The sequence below is a fragment of the Dasypus novemcinctus genome, chromosome 23, assembly GCF_030445035.2.
Source record: "Dasypus novemcinctus isolate mDasNov1 chromosome 23, mDasNov1.1.hap2, whole genome shotgun sequence".
NCBI classification, from domain to species: Eukaryota; Metazoa; Chordata; class Mammalia; order Cingulata; family Dasypodidae; genus Dasypus; species Dasypus novemcinctus.
Genome location: NC_080695.1, coordinates 46,736,055 through 46,755,128, shown reverse-complemented (window position 1 = coordinate 46,755,128; position 19,074 = coordinate 46,736,055). Strand labels below are relative to the sequence as shown.

At 45.6% G+C, this 19,074-nt stretch overlaps 1 long non-coding RNA gene and 1 pseudogene across 1 annotated transcript; both read right to left on the bottom strand.

The window, feature by feature from the left end:
* Positions 1 to 638: 638 nt before the first annotated feature.
* LOC131275587 (uncharacterized) lies at positions 639 to 16,952 on the bottom strand. The gene is made up of 4 exons (XR_009183008.1): positions 16,843 to 16,952; positions 9,724 to 10,111; positions 5,850 to 5,974; positions 639 to 3,445 (listed from the first exon to the last, which is right to left on the bottom strand). It is a non-coding gene; the product is annotated as an uncharacterized lncRNA (long non-coding RNA).
* On the bottom strand, positions 16,252 to 16,370 carry LOC111758831 (5S ribosomal RNA; annotated as a pseudogene).
* Positions 16,953 to 19,074: the final 2,122 nt, after the last annotated feature.

The window sequence follows — 19,074 nt, the reverse complement described above, 5'->3', positions numbered from 1 at the left end:
GGAGATGGATTTAGTTCTTCAAATCCTGATTCACTGAGAGGATGATTACCAAGTGACTTCACTATGTTAGCACTGGAAGCAGTAGGAATGAAATGAAAAATAATGTAGCAGCCTAATTCCAAGGGGCCAAAAAGAGGATAAAAACACAAGTTTTCTGAAATAGATCTACTAATATCAGGATTTACTTTTCCAAAAACTAAGATTACACAAAAACAGATTTATCTACCTTTAAAAATTACTGGATTACCTACTGCTAGAAATGTAGATTTAAAAGGAAAGAATAAAAGCTACTTCCTTCCTTTTGAAGATGAAAATAACTTTTTCATGGTTGCATAGTTTTTTAAGATGATACTAGTTGTGAAAGAGAGTGAGCACACCTAGCAGACCTAGAATTAGAATGCTAATCTTCATGTTTATTTATTTCAAAAATACTCCTAAGAGACCTATTCTCTGTTAATAATACATCGAAAGCCATGGACTGGATTAAATAAAATGAAGTGTCCCTGTAAATTACCTACGATTGCCCATGACAAAATAAAAGTTTGTAGTGTAGTTATCATTGTTTATAGTTTTAGAAAATGATAAGCCAAAAAATGGAAGAAAAAGTTACAAAACCACCACAAGTAGATCCTCAGGTACCCTGTATTCAAATTTTTAATAGCCTTATGTGAATAAATGTGAGAATATGAATCCAAATAATTAAATAATATCTGTATCATTGGAATTCAAAGAAGTTGTTTAGATCATACATTTGTAAAGAATTCGTAAACAAAGTAGCCAATGGACCAAATAGAGTCAACACGTCTGTTCCCTAACATAGACCTATATTTGGAGAAGTCCGTTGAAAAGACCGTGTCACATTCCACTCTCACCCCAGGTCAGGACCCCATGGTGTCCTGAGCACTGTCATCAGCCAACAGTTCACTACGGTTATACCAGCTGCTACTGAAAGGAACTGCCTGTGGCCACCACAAGCCTCTTCACCTACCACCACAGTGAATCCCAAAGCTTCAGGAGGGGGACACGCGAGCAGACCCTGGAAACGCCAGTCATTTATTCAAACTAGAAGTGCGCATCCATTTTTTTCAACTGATCAGATATTAGGGTGCAGTCACCCCTCGGGCTGAAGCGTGGTTTGCTGGCCTGGCAGGGGAACGGCCGCGGCAGGCCAAGCTGCTGCCCCCATAATAGGGTGGCTGGTCGGACTCACCGCCACCCCTGAAGGAAGCTCGGCATGGGCGCAGAGTGCCCTCGGGTCTCCCCTTCTCGGCAGCCATGCTTCCGCAGCCGCCCCTCCTCCCGGATGGCGCCACACAATGCCTTGTAGGGCGGCACCCTTCTTCTTCCTTCTCCCTGCGCAGCCGCAGGGCGGAAAAATCCAGTCTGCCCTTTTCCCTCCCCCGACAGCAGCAACAGCCAGGCGTGGGCGGGAAACTCAAGTCTGCCCTCCACCCCAGCAACAGCAGCCACCAATCCCTAAACCCTGCCCCTTCCCCCAGCAACAGCGACAGCCAATCCCTAACCACCACCCCTCCCCCATCCAGTACCGCCCACTGACCTTTCACCGGCAACCAATCAGAACAGGGCGTGGCTTCGACCAATCAGCCTTCCCCAGCCCCTATAAAACTGTTGCCTCTCCCTCAATAAAGTGGACTTGCGTGTTTACCTTGTCTCCGCGGTAGTTCTTCTGCCGTGCGCCCTCCAGTCCTGAGAGCCCCCGACAAGGGCCTGGCCTCCCTTGTCCCCAGTTCGTCGCCTGCTTCTCCGGGCAACCCCGTCAGCCGAACCGCGCAACCCCTTGTGAGACCGATCCCTCGTCTGCTGCCGGACCGACCCCTCGTCCCAAGCGGGACCGACCCTTCTTCCCAAGCGGGACCGACCCCTCGTCCAGAGCTGGACCGACCCCTCATCCGCAGCCAGACCCCACCTCTACCGACCGAGCAAACCGCCGCATTAGGGGATCTTAAATGCTTGCCACTTCCATTCGCTGGAAACCTCCTGAGAATTTTAGTATCAGTGTGAACTCCTCCCTGAAAGCACATTTAAATTCAGCTCTTAATCTTAGCTCACAAAACCACATCCCTAATGGGTCATTTTGGCAGACAGGTGACCCTGCATCCTACTTCCCAAAACATACTTCAGAAGGCAGGAGGTTTCTAGATCTTGAATTCGTTGCCATCCCTCCTTCCTGGTTCCTTGAGATAAACTGCCCTGGCTCCTGGAGCCCTGGGCTCAGTGCCAGCACTGACCCAACCCGACATCTGTGCCCCAGGTGGGTGCAGTGCCAGGAGCAGGAACAGGAGCTGAGCCGGGACAAATCGCTGTGCCCGTTGTCACAGAACTGATGGTCTAAGAGGGAAGGCAGTAAGCAAATAAATGTGCACGTAAATAACTGCAGATTGAAATACGTATGCCAAAGGAAAGGAGTAGCTTGTCCAATGGGAGAATCTAAGAAAAAAAAACTAAGAAGCTGATAGCTCTATGTTTTCAGCAGTTAACTAGGTGAGGTGTTCATCTGGTTAGGGAGGTAGGGTTGGTTCTGACCCAGCAGAAAACCTGAGCAGAGGATTCATGGAAGGAGGGAAGATTTTTTTAATTCTAAAAAAATAAAGTATTTAAAAATGTTTTAAAAATATATATGGGTTAGAGTGGACTTACTGATATTCTACTATAAAACTATTGTGACTAGTAATAGAAGAAATTATAGCATTGAGGAGGAAAAAGTGGCCACAGTAGGTGCTAAGGGCCGGGAGAGGGAAGAGATGTGATGAGGGGGCATTTTTGGGACTTCGAGTTGTCCTAAATGATTTTGCAGGGTCAGGTGCTGGACTTTACATATCCTGCCTTAACCCACTGAATGTACTGGGGGAGAGTGTGAACTACAGGGTGAACTATTATCTATGCGGTGCAGCAGTGCTCCAAAATGTGTTGACCGAGTGCGATGACTGTGCCGCAATGATGGGGGAGGTTGGTTGGTGTGGGAGGAGTACGGTGAGGGGGTGGGGGGATATACGGGAACCTGTTACATTTTTTAATGTAACATTGTTCTGTGTGTGATGTATATATCTTCCAAAAAATACAATTTACAAAAATGATGGGGTAGGGGTGGGGAAAGGAGTATATGGGAACTTCTTATGTGTTTTATGTTTTTTAATGTAACATTCTTTGTGATCTATTAACTTTAACTTAAAAAGTGTAAAAATAAAAAAAAAATAAAAATAAACCTGAAAATAAAGAAGGAAATGAAGGAAACGTCATGGCTGCAGCTCGAGAAGGAGGCGGCCGGCTGCAGTCCTGCAGGCCCTGGTGAACTCTCGAAGGACACAGCCCCTCTCATCGGAGTGGGGAGTTGTTGAAAGGCTTCAAGGTACAAGTGGCTGACAGTTCTGTCCTTTGCCTTTTTCCACCAGATACGCAGAAGATGTTGGAAGCTTGTCATGGGAGGCTGTGGGTATGGGAAGGAGTAAGCATGACAAAGAATACTATGTAACTATGTAGGAGTACAATTTGTGTAAATACATTTATTAACAAGCAAATAAAGTAATCCTTGCTCTCAAAAAAATCTGCTTCTTCAAAATCTGAATGCCCATGGACTCTACAAAAAGTGTATTTGCATAATTGAAGAAGCGCGTTGATGTATTACATTTCTGGAGCCCTCGTGGGCCCTTCCCAGGGGTCTAGCTAATGACTCCAGTTGCTTCTTTCCATCCAGGCACACTCCATAAACATTGTGGCTAATATGTCTGCCCGAGGTCTAAATATCTGAAGAGTGAAGCTGAAATTTTGCCAGTATTCCTGTGGTTCTAAGGCTGCCTGAAGTTAACTGTGACAAACTAGCCATTTTAGTGAATCATCTGAGCAGTAGCCTCAGCAGCACTGGTGCAAATTTTTTCAAATTGACATGAAGGAAGTCATAGATCTCTGAGCTGAAACATGCTATTGTAGTTTTCTGTGTGCCAAGAAAGCTAAAGAAAATAAGTGTACCAAGCCAGCGTGAATGCAGAATTCACAGCAGAGCATGAATATACGAGCTTCGCTTGCAGGATGGAGGATGGGTATATCTACATTTACAGGAGGCTGGATTCTTGCAATGGGTTTTAAGTAATCTTAAAATCTATGGTTCATACTGGGAAATGGTAAGAAAACTTCAGGAAACAAAACAGGAGGAATGTTCACACTAAATGTACAAAGGGCAAGTGACAGAAGTGACCTAAAAGCTAAATTGTCTGCAGTGTCGCATGAATTACCTCAGTTAATAGTCATATCAGTTCTTGAAAGAGGTGGTACTATTATCTCTGTTTTACAAATGAGGCTATTGAAGAAGTAAAGTAATTTGCCCAAGTAACAGAATTAGCAATTTATTCAGTTAGAGTCTGAGTTATGAATTAAGCTTAACCACAGTGCTGTCCCTCGGGTTAAAGTTGGACCCCGACTGCAGAAAGTGACCCCAAAAAAGGGAGACTCCCTTTCTGGAATATAGGAGACTTTCGGTTTAAAAAGATAGATTAAATACTGCAATTTGTTAAATTAGAAGTATCTACATTTAACTAGCCTCCTCCTAAAACTTATTTACAGACTCAAAGTAACTGCAAAACCTGTTGTCAGTGAGAAAACGAGGGGATACCTTGGACTGCCTACTGCCGATTGCACTCAGATACTAGGCCCCTAAGGCAGCATTTAGTAATGCACATTTTTCAGGGAAAGGCAAAAATCCAAGGATGGCGCTATGCTGTACCTAACAAAAATAAAGGATTTTGACAGTGTTACTTGACATAAGCTAAAAATAAAAAACAAAAAAAAAGAGGGAGTTTTTTGCCACAGGAGACACTTATTAAATATTTGGCTAAAGCACCACAAATTAAAAGTTCTGACGAAGTAAGTATGGGTCAAATCCTAAGGTCTGTCTTTTTCACCAAGTGAAAGACCTCCATTATCTGCTTGTTTTCCACAGAAATCGTGCCTCACCCTCAATCTGACTCCTACTGGCTAAGTTTATCTATTTGCCCTTTATAACCTTTCTTGATTCTCTTTGTCTTTGTTATTCTCCACTTGCCTCCCATTCCCCAGCTTCCACATGTACCCAAATACATGCTTAGTTTACTTAATCTTTAATATGATTTGTTAATTCCATTACATGCATGCTGCATATGCTGCATATTTTCTCTCCTTAGATTTGAGTGTTTACCACTCTTCTACCCACCCCTGCCTCTCTCACTCTTCCCATTTGTAGCAGTTTGATATTACTGGTGAATTCCAAAAAGAAATATTGGATTGTGTTTGTAAACTGTTCTCGTCTTCTGGGTGTATAGGTATATTAGGGTGTGTTGGATTTGGAGGTTTTACTTTACTTGATGAAATAATGACTAAGCCTTTGATTGGGCCACTTCAGTAGATGTTGAGTCCCCGCCCCCTCAGTGGATGGGAACTCACAGAGAAACTGCACCGCAGAGAAGGGAGGTTGGAGTTTTGATATTGGAGCCCGGGAAGTAAGCACACAGAGGAGCAGAACAGCTGAGCCCAGAGAGAATCGAGCCACGGGGAGAGAGACAGAGCCGGTATCTGATAGTCAACAGCTGGCCTTGTGGAGCAAGCAGGGCAGCTGAGCCTGGAGAGAAACAAGCTCCAGAAAGAGTGGAACCCAGGAAGCCTGAACCCTCACAGACGTCAGCAGCCATCTTGCTCCAACACTTGGCGACAGACTTTGGTAAGGGAAGTAACTTATGCTTTATGGCCTGGTAACTGTAAGCTTCTACCCCAAATAAATACCCTTCATAAAAGCCAGCTGATTTCTGGTATTTTGCAGCAGCATCCCTTTGTCTGACTAATACACCATTATGCCAATAACTTACCATTTCAAGAAAGTCTTCCTGGACCAATCTGAAGGAATCTGTTATAACTATTCTAGTAGAGGGTTGTAGAGAAGAAATAAATCAGGCCAATAAATATATTTCTTCTTTCTCCTTTCAGTAGGCCTCTGAAATAGAGAAAATTAGAATATCTGTGTACCAGTACTTGCATTCAGGTACACTACACACACACAAGCCAGTCACACACAGACATGAGCCAGAGAGAAGCATCCTGTTTAATTATACAAGTTGGGTTTTTTTATTTTTTATTTTTGGTGTTTTTAACCAACTATTAATTAACTGATATGAATGGAAAATGTGTCATTAATAATTTAACACAAATATTAGTTATTGGGGTTCTGGAAAACTAGTGAAACAGTTGTGCAAATATGTCCCTCAGAGAACGTGTAGACATGCCGGAGGGAAAGAAAATGCAGCAAAGGGCTAATTTGGGGTCACACTCAAAACTTATTTATCATAGAAGTTAGAAGAGCAACGACCTCTGGGGGTGAGCAATTCCTGTGAAAACGGACTGGGAAGCCAGGGAAGGCCTTGTGGAGGTTGGGTCTCCTGACCTTGGCAGTTGTGTGTGTGCCTGTGTAACTTCCTCGAGTTTTGCACTTAAGATACGTGTGCTTTACAGTATGTAGGTTATTTTTCAAGAAACATTTTTTAAGTTATCAAAAATAAAGACCCATAAGGTAGGTTTACTATCAGGTATTAATTTCCTACTATGTCAGGTAATCTACACATTTTTCTTAAGCTCTTTGACGTTCTGGAAAAGTATATATAGTCCTTCTCTCTCTCTTTTTTTTTTTTTTTTTTTTGAGGTACCAGGGCCAAGGATTGAAACTGGGACATCATAAGTGGGAAGCCAGCACTCAACCACTGAGCCACATCGGCTCCCCTGAGCTGGTTTTCCCATTTGTTTGCTTGTTGTTTTGTTGTTGTTGCTGTTGTTTGTTTCTAGGAGGCATCAGGAACTGCACCTAGGACCTCCCATGTGAGGAGTAGGAGCTCAACCATTTGAGCCACATCCACTCCTTGTCCTCTTCTTTTAATGAGAAATTATTGTTTAAAAAAAAGCTCATTTTATAAAGTCAACATGGAAAGAGCTAGTTGTTAATGTATTAAAATCTCAAAAATAAAAAGATAACCAAGGTTGCTCCCACCAGTAAAGCATGGTGAAGGAAATTATGCCCATCAATTTCTCTCCCATTCTTTTACCCCAAGTCTCAGGCACAAGCTGAGAGCAGTTCATTTGTATCTAAGAAGGAAAATATCCCTTGTAGGAAATTAGGTATATATTCAAATATTCATTGACTATCTACTATAAGCAAAGGTAAATCCAAATTTAGGGACTTATAGTTAATAGAATTACAGATGACTATTTAAAATAAAATGAATACATTTATGAATGCACAATTATTTACAGTCTATACTTATTTATGAGAGGGGAGATTATAATAAATTACAGAATTTAGCAATATTAAAAAACATCACAAATCTGGGGAAAAATTAATTAATTGCCTGACAACACCTCTAACATATATATTTGCCTGGATTTTCATCTGCATACTCTTTGCCAAAACTATTATGATATCTTTTGTAGAAAAAATAAAAGATAATTCTTGCCTCCAACATTGTTGTCTGAAATGTGTTATTTATCAATAAATGCTTAGCACTGTTTTTTGTTCTTCATAACTTACAGGGAATATGAATTACATTTACTGGATTGTAAAACTGGGGGGATGCTCTAAAGTGTGCTTTGAATATAAGCTGTAAGATTTTAGAATACTTCAATTATCTTGTGTGCTTGCTATCTGAAGTATTTTTTAAGTGATATTGAATACCTAGTTTGTTGTCAGTGTCCTCACTGCACTGGCCTATTTTAGTTTTAGGTTATCTTGCTCAATGTCAGTGTTTTGTTTCATATGATCAGGAGATTGAAAATATTTCCAGTGGGTTCGTATGCTCTAATCCTCTTAATTTATTGGTTTATCAAACATCAAGAGTTTATTCACCAGGCAAAGCTCATCTCTTTCTCTTAATGTGTTACTGAACTCGTATGATCTGTTATTTTGGTTAAAATTTATACCAAAATATTGCCATGTTTCCATTGTTTTTTTAAAACTCATCTTTATACTTTTTCCATAATGCTCCTTTTATCTGAATTTTCTGTTTAGTTAATTGTTGGATACACATGTACTATTTAGGGTTTGGCTGGTAAGTGAAAGAACATAAACGTTTTCTTCCTGTGTCCACGCAGGCGTCGGCCCTTTCTCCCGTGCTTGACTGACCTGCCCGCGTCCTGGGCATCTGAGCAGCGGCTCCTCCGCTCCCGCATGAATCCGCCGGTGGCAGGTGCAGGAGGCTGAGTCAGGAAGCCCCCAGGGCACTTGTCCTCAGCCTCAATCCACGTGCCAGGCAGGACCCAGGTGCATGGAGGACCTCCTGAAGGCGCTACCTTTAGTTAAGGGGTTGCCCGACGGAATATGGGACCCCTTACTCCAGATCCCTGGAGAATTTTAGGGGCGGGATAAATTCAGATACAGAGAAGCTCCAGGGAGGAGCGAGAAGTCAGCGAGCACAGGCAGAGCAGACGCCGGAGAAGTGGGCAAAAGCCTGGGGAGGGCGCGGGCCTGGCACTGCAGGGAGGGCACCGCCTGGGCAGGGCATGGCCTGGCCAGCCCCTGGCCTTGGACTTCCAGCCTCAGTGACCTGGAACCTTCAGCCCCATTGTGCAGCCAGCGGGCGGCCTTTGTCCTGCGGCCCGGCAAGCCGCGAGCCATGCGCTTGTGTTCCTAAAAGCTCTTCTAATGCCAAGAGGACTGGGAATGACTCAACTGTACAGGAAAGTGACTCCGAAGTAAGGGAAGATATTCTACAAAGTCAAATGAAATAATTCAGCAAGTGAACCTGCCCTCAGTTCAATGGTAAAAGTGCCTGCCAGGTCACCTAGCTAGAAGGGCAGGACCACGCGTGCTGAGATGAACGTGGGGAAGAGGCAGGTGTCTTACTGGTAGTGGATAAAATAGCTTCCTTTTGTAAATTTTACAAAATCGCGTAACCTTGTGACTTAACCATCTATACTCAAATTTCTGAGGACTTCCTATTGTCAAAATGAACCTGTAGCACAGGTGTTTGGGCTCCTTCCCTGGAGGTTCTGATTGGACAGGCTTAGAGAAGGCTCCTGGATGGTTCCGTGAGTGTCCAGGTGATTCCTGTCCTTAGAAAGGTTTGAGCACTACCGCAGCCTCTGCCAGGGACAGGTGAAGCGTAACACATGTCTACTGCTTCGTTGCACACCAGTGGCTTGTGAGTCTAACTAACCTGATATGCAATCTGATTCACTGAGGCTACCACGTGTTTGTGCTTTTAGCATCAGAGCCTGGGTGCACTGGGAAGTTCTGCAATTGCTGAGGAAAGTGCCGGGGACCACATCCCTGGAGAGAAATGCTGCCCTTTATGTGACTATCATAATTAAATGCATCCATCTTTGCATGCCTATTTACAACAATTACTGCTACAAAATTGTTCTCAATCTCCTATCCCGTGTATTTCAGGACCTAGAAGTGATGTGAGCATCTTTGTTCCCTGATGCTGTTTCTGAATTAGTCAGAGTTCAGTCTGGGAGCACAACCTCTGCAGTTGCCAAGATTGATTACAGGAATCAGATCACACACAAATGTTAAGGAGGAGGTGGAGAAGAAAGTTTCTGGAGGGAGGAGTGAGAGGATCAGACAAAGCTACGAGCCAGTTCTAAGTGATGGTGCAGGTGGACCAGGGAAGCTTATAGAAAAATCAGAGGGGCCATACACACCCAGTACCAAAGATGGAAGTGCAAAGAGGGAGCTTGTCCACAGGAACCTCCTACCTCCACGGCGCTACCATCCCTGCATCTGAGGCTCCTGCTGGCCAGCTGACCTGGGCATCAGAAGGGGAGCCAGGTGTGAAGTGGGGGACGATGAGGATAAGTCCACCCAAGGGCACCTCAGGGGTGGCCTTCAGCTGCTCTGAGCACAGTGGCTTCTAGGGGTGAAGTCTGCATGCATCACATCGGCCTTCCAGATAGCGTGCACGTTCATCTTTGGGCTGAGTTTAAATCTAGAACCATCCAGGGACAGGGTGTCTAGGAAATACACCAGCCAAACCACCTTGATATAGCACAATACGCTTCACTGAGGCTCTTGAAGAAATCCCTGTTCATTAGTGAATCCATGGAAATTTGTTAGTAAGTGGTATGCTGATGAATGTTTAAATGCCTGTGTGGTAGAAAAAAAAAATAAGTAAATAATCAAGACTTCATTTATAGTTTCTGCCAAGCTCTATCTAAAAAATACTTCTTCCAAGGTCAATTTCAAGCATTACTATGATGTCCCTGAATGCCAGGTTAGGAAGAGGTTCTAAAATTTGTGTCTCCTTAACTAGTGTGAACCAGTTGCAGCCCTCCTGTTTACTGATGACAGCAGGTATACTTCTTTATCACTCTTCCTTGACTCAATTTAAGAATTAGCAAGAGGAATACAGGTTTTTCTCCTTCTACCCACTCTGCTGCGTTAAGACAGTTCTCAGTGACTTAAAAATCCATAGATCCTCCATTTTTCTTGATCTGTTTTTCAGGACAAATATTCATTCCTTCGCTCTAATTCAGTACTCAACTCATGATCATACCATTACATATGTGTGTATATATATATGTAATATATATTTATATCATGCACACATATATACACACATCATTACATATAAAGACATATGTATCTATATTATACATGTGGTGTATATATGGGGACATTTCTCCTCCACAGAAATGGCATGGCCTGTAGTTGTAACTTAATACATTTTGAAGTCCACTGTGCTGGGCCTAGACTAAGCCCTTTTAGTTTAGAGATTTGTGTTTATCAGGAATAGGAAATTGTATTGAATTAATCTATGATACTCTGGCTATGTGTTTCTCTCTTCATCTCTCTTCCTAAAACTCTTGCCTCTGTGCTGTAATCGATTTTTTGAAACTCTATTTTCCAAGGAAATTATTCCTTTCATTTAGGTATTGGAAAGCATTTGAATAGAGTTAGTTTTAATTAGTCTCATACTTTTACTCTGAGTAATAAGTCTTTGAAATTATTTTACACGGTTTCCTAATTTGAGTTTTATAAATTTATTTCTGAGTAAAGTAATATATCCATTTGACAAACAAAGCAATTTAGTAACCAGCATGAAGCATTCATGTACCTACTTAATATATTCAGATACTAATTGTATTGTTTATAAGTGAAATCATTAGGTTCAAAACACATCTGGCTAATTGTGTTTTTTTTTTAACTTCTGCCCTTTAAAATTTGTTGTGAATGATATTTATTAGCAGTTAATGAGTGTCTTCAAAAAAGCACTTGAAAAATCACTTTTTTGCTTGACATGTTTTTTATTTTTTTTTTGAATTTTACTTTTAAAATGTGTGTCTCTTTAAATAGTCTGTTGAATTTTGTAAGATCATGGTATTGCCTTATATTATCAGAATCATCAAGATGCCCAGGTTTTCATTCATTTAAAATCTTTATTTTTTAGCCATCATTTGCCAGATTATGGAAATTTATAATGTCAATTTAAACTCTAAATCTATGGCAACAAAGATCTGGAAATTCTGTTTCCAGAAAAATATGCAGAGTTAATAATGCAGACAAGGCTCTTTGCCTTAGTACCAACCACTTGGATGGCTGCTCTCATAATTTTGTAGTAAACTTATTTTCTATCTCTCTATTTCCAAGTTTTTTCATTCATTTGTTCCAAAGTTTCATAAATAAGTTTCAGATACTTTGTGTGAAATTACGTAAACCTTTGCAATCTGAGCAGAAACATATTGGGAAAGTGTATTATTTCTCTTGTAATCACCTAACACCCATTCTCTTTGTTCCCTCTTTCTGAAAGTCCTATCAGTTAGGTGTAGGAGAGCTAATTGATCCTCACTGAAAAATGAGGAAGTAGGTTATAGATTCTTTAATCTTCTTCTTGTCCTAAAAATGTGTTGTTGTGTTTTTTTCCTAGTAAGAAGCTAAAACTAGAAGTACAATAAAATTTCACATGTAACAAAATCTCTAAATAAAAGCATTGAGGATTATATCCCATTCCCCCTCCGTGCTCTGAGAGCCGGGGCCTCCGCTGGGCGGAGAGTGTGGATCTGCCCCAGTGCCTGGAATGACGGGCTGCCTCCAGCAGGCGTGGAGGACACAGCATCAACCCACAGACGACACGCAGACTTTGGGATCTAATGGAGCTTTCCCTGATATGTTTCAGACTTGCTGTTTTCCTTCTAATTTCTTCCTTCTGCAATGCAAACATCTGTCCTAAGACTAGTCCCATCATTGTGCGTTGGAAGCAAATATGTTGTTTTCCAGGTTTCACAGGTCTATCCACAAAAGGAAAGGAAGTTTGCTCCAGCATGGACCATACCTATAACTGATTTTTTCAAAATATGTTTTTTTAAGGAAGTTTTGAACTTATAAAACAATCATGCACATGTGTGGAATTCCCATACAACACCCCTCCCCCAATACACTACATTGTTGTGGAACATTTGTTATAGATTTTGAGATATTATCAGACTATTAAGACTAACTATGATCCATAGCACACATTTGGCATACTTTTTCCATCTCTCCTATTATTAACACAGTACATCTTTGGCATGACGCGAGAGTTTTACAGTATTGCTCTTAACTATAGTCTATAGGTTACACTAATTGTGCTTTTCCCAAGCTTCTCCACATTCTCACCTCCTTGCAATAGTGATGTACACTTGTTCTAGTTCACAGGAGGACATTCTTGCATTTGGACTATTAACCACAATTCTCATCCACCTCTGCGTTCACTATGTCATTCAGTCCCTAGACTATTCTCTAGGTTTCTTTCAATTGACATTTACATCCCTAGACTATGCTTTTCAGCCACATTCCCACTTAAAAAACAGCTTCATTAGTTCTACTCACAGTAATGTGTTACCATCAACTTCATCCATTTCCACATTTTTACAGTCAAGTTAATTAAAACAAAACCTTCTACATATATTAAGCATCAGTATACCTTCTCAGGCTTCCTCTTATCTCCTAATAACCTACACTCTAGGTTTTAACTCCATGTGATTATTCTTCGTATTTAGTTCATGTTAGTGAGACCATGCAATATTTGTCCTTTTGTGCCTGGCTTATTTCACTTAGCATAATGTTCTCAGGGTACATCCATGTTATCACTTCTGTCCCAATTTCATTTATTCTTATAGCAGCATAGTATTCTACCATATGTATATAATTAGGAATAAACTTTAGTTTATCCATTCTTTCATTGATGGGCACTTGTGTTGTTACCACTTTGGGCAATTGTGAATAAAGCTGCTATGGACATCGGTGTCTGTGTCACAGTTTTCAGTTCTTCTGGAAATATTCCTAGTAGAGGAAATGCTAGATCATTCGGCAGTTCTATATTTAGCTTCCTGAGGAACCAGTAAACTGTGTTCCACAGAGGCTGCACCATATTACAATGCCACCAACAGTGAAGGAGTATTCCTATTTCTCCACATGCTCTCCAGCACTTACTGTTTTCTGTTTTTTAAATAATGGTCATTCTGTGCAGGGTGAGGTGTTATTTCATTGCTGTTTTGATGTGTGTTTCCCTGATAGCTAGGAATATTGAACATTTTTTCATGTGCTTTTTTCGCGATTTGTATTTTCTCTTTGGAGAAATGTCTTTTTAAGTCTTTTGCCCATTTTAAAAATTGGATTGCTTGCTCTTTTATTGTTGAGTTGTATAATCTCTTTATATGAATGGAAATCAAACCCTTATTAGATATGTGGTTTCCAAATACTTCCATTGAATGGGCTGCCTTTTTACTTTCTTGATGAAGTCCTTAGAATCACAGAAGTATTTTTGTTTGAGGAGGTCCACTTATCCATGTTTTCTTTCATTGCTCATGCTTTTGGGGCAAGGTTTAAGAATCCACCACCTACCACCAGTTCTTGAAGATGTTTCCCTACATTTACTTCTAGGAGCTTTTGAGTTAATTTTTTGTATAAAGTGTGAGATAAGGGTCCTCTCTTTTACTTTTGGATATGGATATCGAGTTCTCCCAGCACCATTTATTGAATAAATTGTTCTGCCCTGGCTGGGTGGGTTTGACAGCCTTTCAAACACCACTTGGCATAGATATGATGGTCTGTTTCTAAACTATCAGTTCTGTTCCATTGGTCTATGTGTCTATCTTTATACCAGTACCATGCTAATTTTTTTTTTACCACTTTAGCTATGTAATAAATTTATAGTTCAGAAGTGAGAGTCCTCCAACTTTGCTCTTCATTTTTAAGATGTTTCTGGTTATTTGGGGCCCCTAACTCTTCCAAATAAATTTGATAATTGTATTTTCTGTTTCTTTAAACAATTTTTTGGGATTGCACTGATCTGTGTATCAATTCGGGTAGAAATGACATCTTAATAATATTTATTCTTCCAATCCATGAGCATGGAATGTTCTTCAATTTATTATTTTAAGTTTTGTTTATTTGTCTGTTTTTACCAAGGCATTGTAGTCTCCTAGATATAAGTGCTTTATATCCTTGGTTAAAAACTTAACCTAAATATTTGATTCCTTGGTCACTATTGTAAATGGAATTTTTTTCCTGACTTCCTTCTCTGATTGCACATTACTAGTGTATAGAAACACTACGGATTTTTGCATATTAATCTTGCATCCTGCCCCTCTGCTGAAATTGTTTATTAGTTCTAGCAGCTTTGTTACAGGTTTTTCAGGACTTTCTAGGTATAGGAGCATATCATCTCCACATAGAGATCTTGATGCCATTTATTTCTTGTTGTTGGCTGATTGGTCTAGCTAGAACCTCTAGCACTAAATTGAATAAGAGTGGTGACAGTGGACATCCTTGTCTTGTTCCTGGTCTCTGCAGGAAAGCTTTCAGTCTTTCACCATTGAAGAAAATATATGGCCTTTACCATGTTTAGAAAGTTTCCTTTTATCCCGATTTTTGTAGTACTTTTATCAAGAAAAGATGGTGCATTTTATCAAATGTCTTTTCTGTGTCAATTGATAAGATCACGTGATTTCTCTTCTCTGGTTTATTAATGTAGTGTATTATGCTGACTGAGTTTCTTGTGTTGAACCAAACTTGGATGCCTTGTATAAAGTCCACTTTGTCATGATGAATAATTCTTTTTAATGTGTTGTTGGATTTAATTAGCAAGTATCTCCCTAGGGATGCGGTTTCCTTCAGGTCTCCCGCTAGCGAGACCCGGCCTCCGCACACCTGCCCGCCGCCAGTGACACCCTGGAACGCTGGGCCTCAGTCTCCCAGCCGCGAGCCCAACTGGCCACGGAGCCGGGCTGCCTGGACCAGCGCCTCTGCTCGCCGAGCCCTCGTGTGCCCTCGTGGACCGAGCACAGATCCCGGCCCACGGGCGAGGCCCCGGGCTGCTGCTGGGGCCAGAGGGGCACGGGCCAGAGGCCTCGCGGGCAGCGGACCGGCGGGTGTCCGCCGTGCAGGGCAGGGAGTTCTGGCCCGAGTGGGCCCGGGTGGCGGGTGCTGGTGTTCGGCTGGACCAGGCGCGGAAGGCACCGGCCCGGGACCCGGGCTCAGCCAGGTGGGACCCGGGCTCAGCCAGGTGGGTCCCGGGCTCAGCCAGGTGGCCCCCTGGCGGCCTCCGCCTCCCCCGGCGGTGTGTTCAGGCGCCTTGGGCTCTGAATGCCGCCAGCCCCGTGCGGGAGAAGCGATGGGCCCTGGGCACGTGTGCTAGTGTCCGTGCGTGCGTGCGCCTGTGTGTCTGCTTCGTGGGCTCCGGATCGTGTCCCATTGGTCGCCACAGGGGTACAGACCGCACTGGCCGAGGGAGAGCGCCGCCCGCTTCCCCGCTGCCCGAGAGGCCACAGGGCGTGGGCGGCTGGTTGGGTGGGGCCTGTCGCCTGGGCTCAGGGGGCCACAGGAAGTCTGTGGCATGGGGCCCATCGGCGTGGTGCCAGGCAAGGCAGGGAAAGGCGAGAAGGGGCAGGCCCGGTGTGCACGGTTCCAGGGCACGGGCCAGAGGCAGGGCCCGCCGGACGCCGACAAGTCTAGCGGGCCTGGGCTGTTGGGCCCAGGCGCAGTGGGCGCGGGCCCCTGCGTGCCCCAGCCAGGTGTGGGTTGGTGCGGGGCTGCGAGCACCAAAAAAGGACTGGGTGGCCGCTGCCTGCGTGGCTGCCTGCGAGGCTGCCTGCGTGGCTGCGCCGCCAGGGAAGGGCGCGCGCGGGTTGGGGTGGGGTCCAGGGGCCCGGGGCCTGCATACCTGGCCCTGAGGGCTGCGGGGAGACGGGCTCGGGGCGGGCAAAAGGAGCGCGAGCGAGAGGTGGAGAGGGGCGGCGCGTGGCAAAAGCCTACAGCACCCGGTATTCCCAGGAGGTCTCCCATCCAAGCACTAACCAGGCCCGACCCTGCTTAGCTTCCGAGATCAGAGGAGATGGGGCGCGTTCAGGGTGCTATGGCCGTGGACGCCGGCTGCCCCAAGAGCCCGCTCCACGCCGCCGCCCTGCCCACCCGCCCGCCGCTCTGGCCTCGGGCCCCACCTCCCCCGCACGCCACTGGCTCCCGGGACCCCCGCCGCTCGCCTGCCCTCACGCCACCGGCCCCTGCTCCGCCCTCGGGCCCACGGCGCGGTCCCCGCGCCACAGACGGCTCAGTCCGCGGACGGCGCCCTGCAGACCCCCGACCGCCACGCGCACCCCCGTTGCCAGCCCGGCCCGCCCCCGACTCTCCCGCAGCGACCGCCTCAGGCGCGAGCGCCGGCGCCCCCTGCCGGCCGGCCCTGCCTCACCACCCCGCGCCCGGGCCAAGCACCTGCCACCACGCCCAGTCGGCAACCCAGAGCCGGTACCGTCGCGCCCAGGAGGCGGGGCCAACCAGGGCCCGGCCTGCGGGCCCCCCCCCCCCACTCACACACGCCCGCACCCCGAACGCCTTCCCACCGGAGGTCGGGCCCTGCGCCCTGGGCCGTCGCAGCGGGTCCCCGCGTCCAGACCTTGTGTTCCCGGCCCCGCCGGGCTCTGCCCTCGACCGGCGGGGCCGCCCTCAGGAGCCACGCCCACCCGGAGGGCGGGGGTCGCTCCGCACGGTGCTCGGCCTTCCTGCCACACAGCCGCGCCGTGCGCGGGAGCGGCCGCTCTCCCTTGGAGCGTCGGCCACGAGCCGGCGTCGGATGCGGGCGGCCGCGCTGGCTGCAAACGCCCACCGTGGAGCCAGGTGGAGAGCGGCAGGTGGCCGGATCGGGGCCAGGCTGTCCGCAGGCCTGCGCAGCTGGGGCCAGAGCACAGGCCCTTGCACCTGGCACCGGGGGCTGCCCAGCCGCAGCGGGAGGCCCCGAGGCGCACGCAGCGGAAGCGCCCCCGGGCCGCGGCGGTGGGCGTGGCCTCGGTGCCCGCGCACCTGCGCATGGGCCCTGCGGGCTGCCGGCACGGGCCTCCCCTCGCAGAGGCCCTGGGCCGCAGAGCTGGGGCCCCGGCCCGCTGCCCTGCCACCCCGAGCCCCTCCAGGCGTCCCGGCCTCAGCCGGCCTAGGCCTCGCTGTCCCCAGCGCCTGCTGACGGCGGAGCTCGCCCAGCTCCTGCAGATGCGCCTGGCGGGAGTCGAGGGCGACACGGCCGCCGGCTCGGCCAGACCTTCCAGAAGGCGCCTGGGCACTTGCCGCCGGCGGGAGGGACCCTTGCAACCCGCGCCGCTCGCCCCGTGGGGGAGATCCCCTCGGGAGGCCGCTTCCTTCAGGTCTCCCGCTAGCGAGACCCGGCCTCCGCACACCTGCCGGCCGCCAGTGACACCCTGCACCGCTGGGCCTCGGTCTCCCAGCCGCGAGCCCAACTGGACGCGGAGCCGGGCTGCCAGGACCAGCGCCTCTGCTCGCCGTGCCCTCGTGTGCCCTCGTGCCCCGAGCACAGATCCACGGGCCCTGCCGTCCCCCTCCCGCCCCCCCCCCCCCCCCCAGGGGAAGGAGTCTCCTGCCTGCTGTTGGGGCCAGAGGGGCACGGGCCAGAGGCCTCGCGGGCAGTGGACCAGCGGGTGTCCGCCTGGGAGAGCAAGGTGCTCGGGCCCGAGTGGGCCCGGGTGGTGGGTGCTGGTGTTGGGCTGGACCCGGCGGGGAAGGCACCGGCCCAGGACCCAGGCTCAGGCAGGTGGGACCGGGCATCAAAATAATACTGTTTTTGTAAAATATAAATTCAAATAAACTAGAGAGCTGGAAACAGATTAGCAGCTGTGTATGGTATTGGAAGCACAGAGAGATTGAGAGGAGACGAGGTTTTTTTGGTTGGCTGTTTTTTTTAATTTTTATCATTATTGTAATAAGGAAAATGCTCTAAAAATGATTGAAGTAATGAATTCACAACTATGCGATTACACCAAATACCACTGAGTGTATACTTTGAATGGATTCTATTTAAGAGTTTCATTAAAATTGGTTTGTTAAAAAAATGAAGATAGAAATTCAATTAAAATAATTTAGTTGAATGGAAAGAGTGTAAAATAAGATTATTTTATATAAATAAGTTTTCTAACAACTTAAGAGTCAGCAAATTATAAAAATCAAACAACAAACTTAAGAGTCAGGATGGCAATATACTTTCACATTCGCTTAACTTGAATTTCTTTAAATTTAAAACATATTCCCTTAAACAATGTGCATTTAATTTCAAATAGACATTTTTTGAAGTTTAACACAGTACACTCATTTCTTAATTTAACATCAAAGGCTTAGATCATGGAGATCTTCAATAGGCAGTGATATATAATTTTTCTATGACAAAGAAATTCAATTATGGACATTTCCGGGCTCTGAGACAATAATATTCTCGTGAGTGAGCCCATGTTAGCGGTTACTTTGCTTTGTCACTTATGTATTCTGTGAGAAAAAATACCTATGTGCAAGAGCCATGTTGATGAATTTGAGGTAGTTTATGGTTGTGGCCATTGTGGATGTCATGGTTCTATTTGCATGTTCAATTAGAAAAAGTCATGAAAATCCCTTAATTTATATTCTCTTTACAATATAATTTTTCATGTAATATAATGGTAGTGGAAAAAAGAGTATCCATTGTCTCACATTGGTTGTCTGTCTTGGTCCATTGACAATTGGATTTTTGTGACTTTCTTAGTTTTATATGAAAATTTTGGGTCACTCTCTTCTTTTCCTCACTTCTCCCCAAGGGAAGA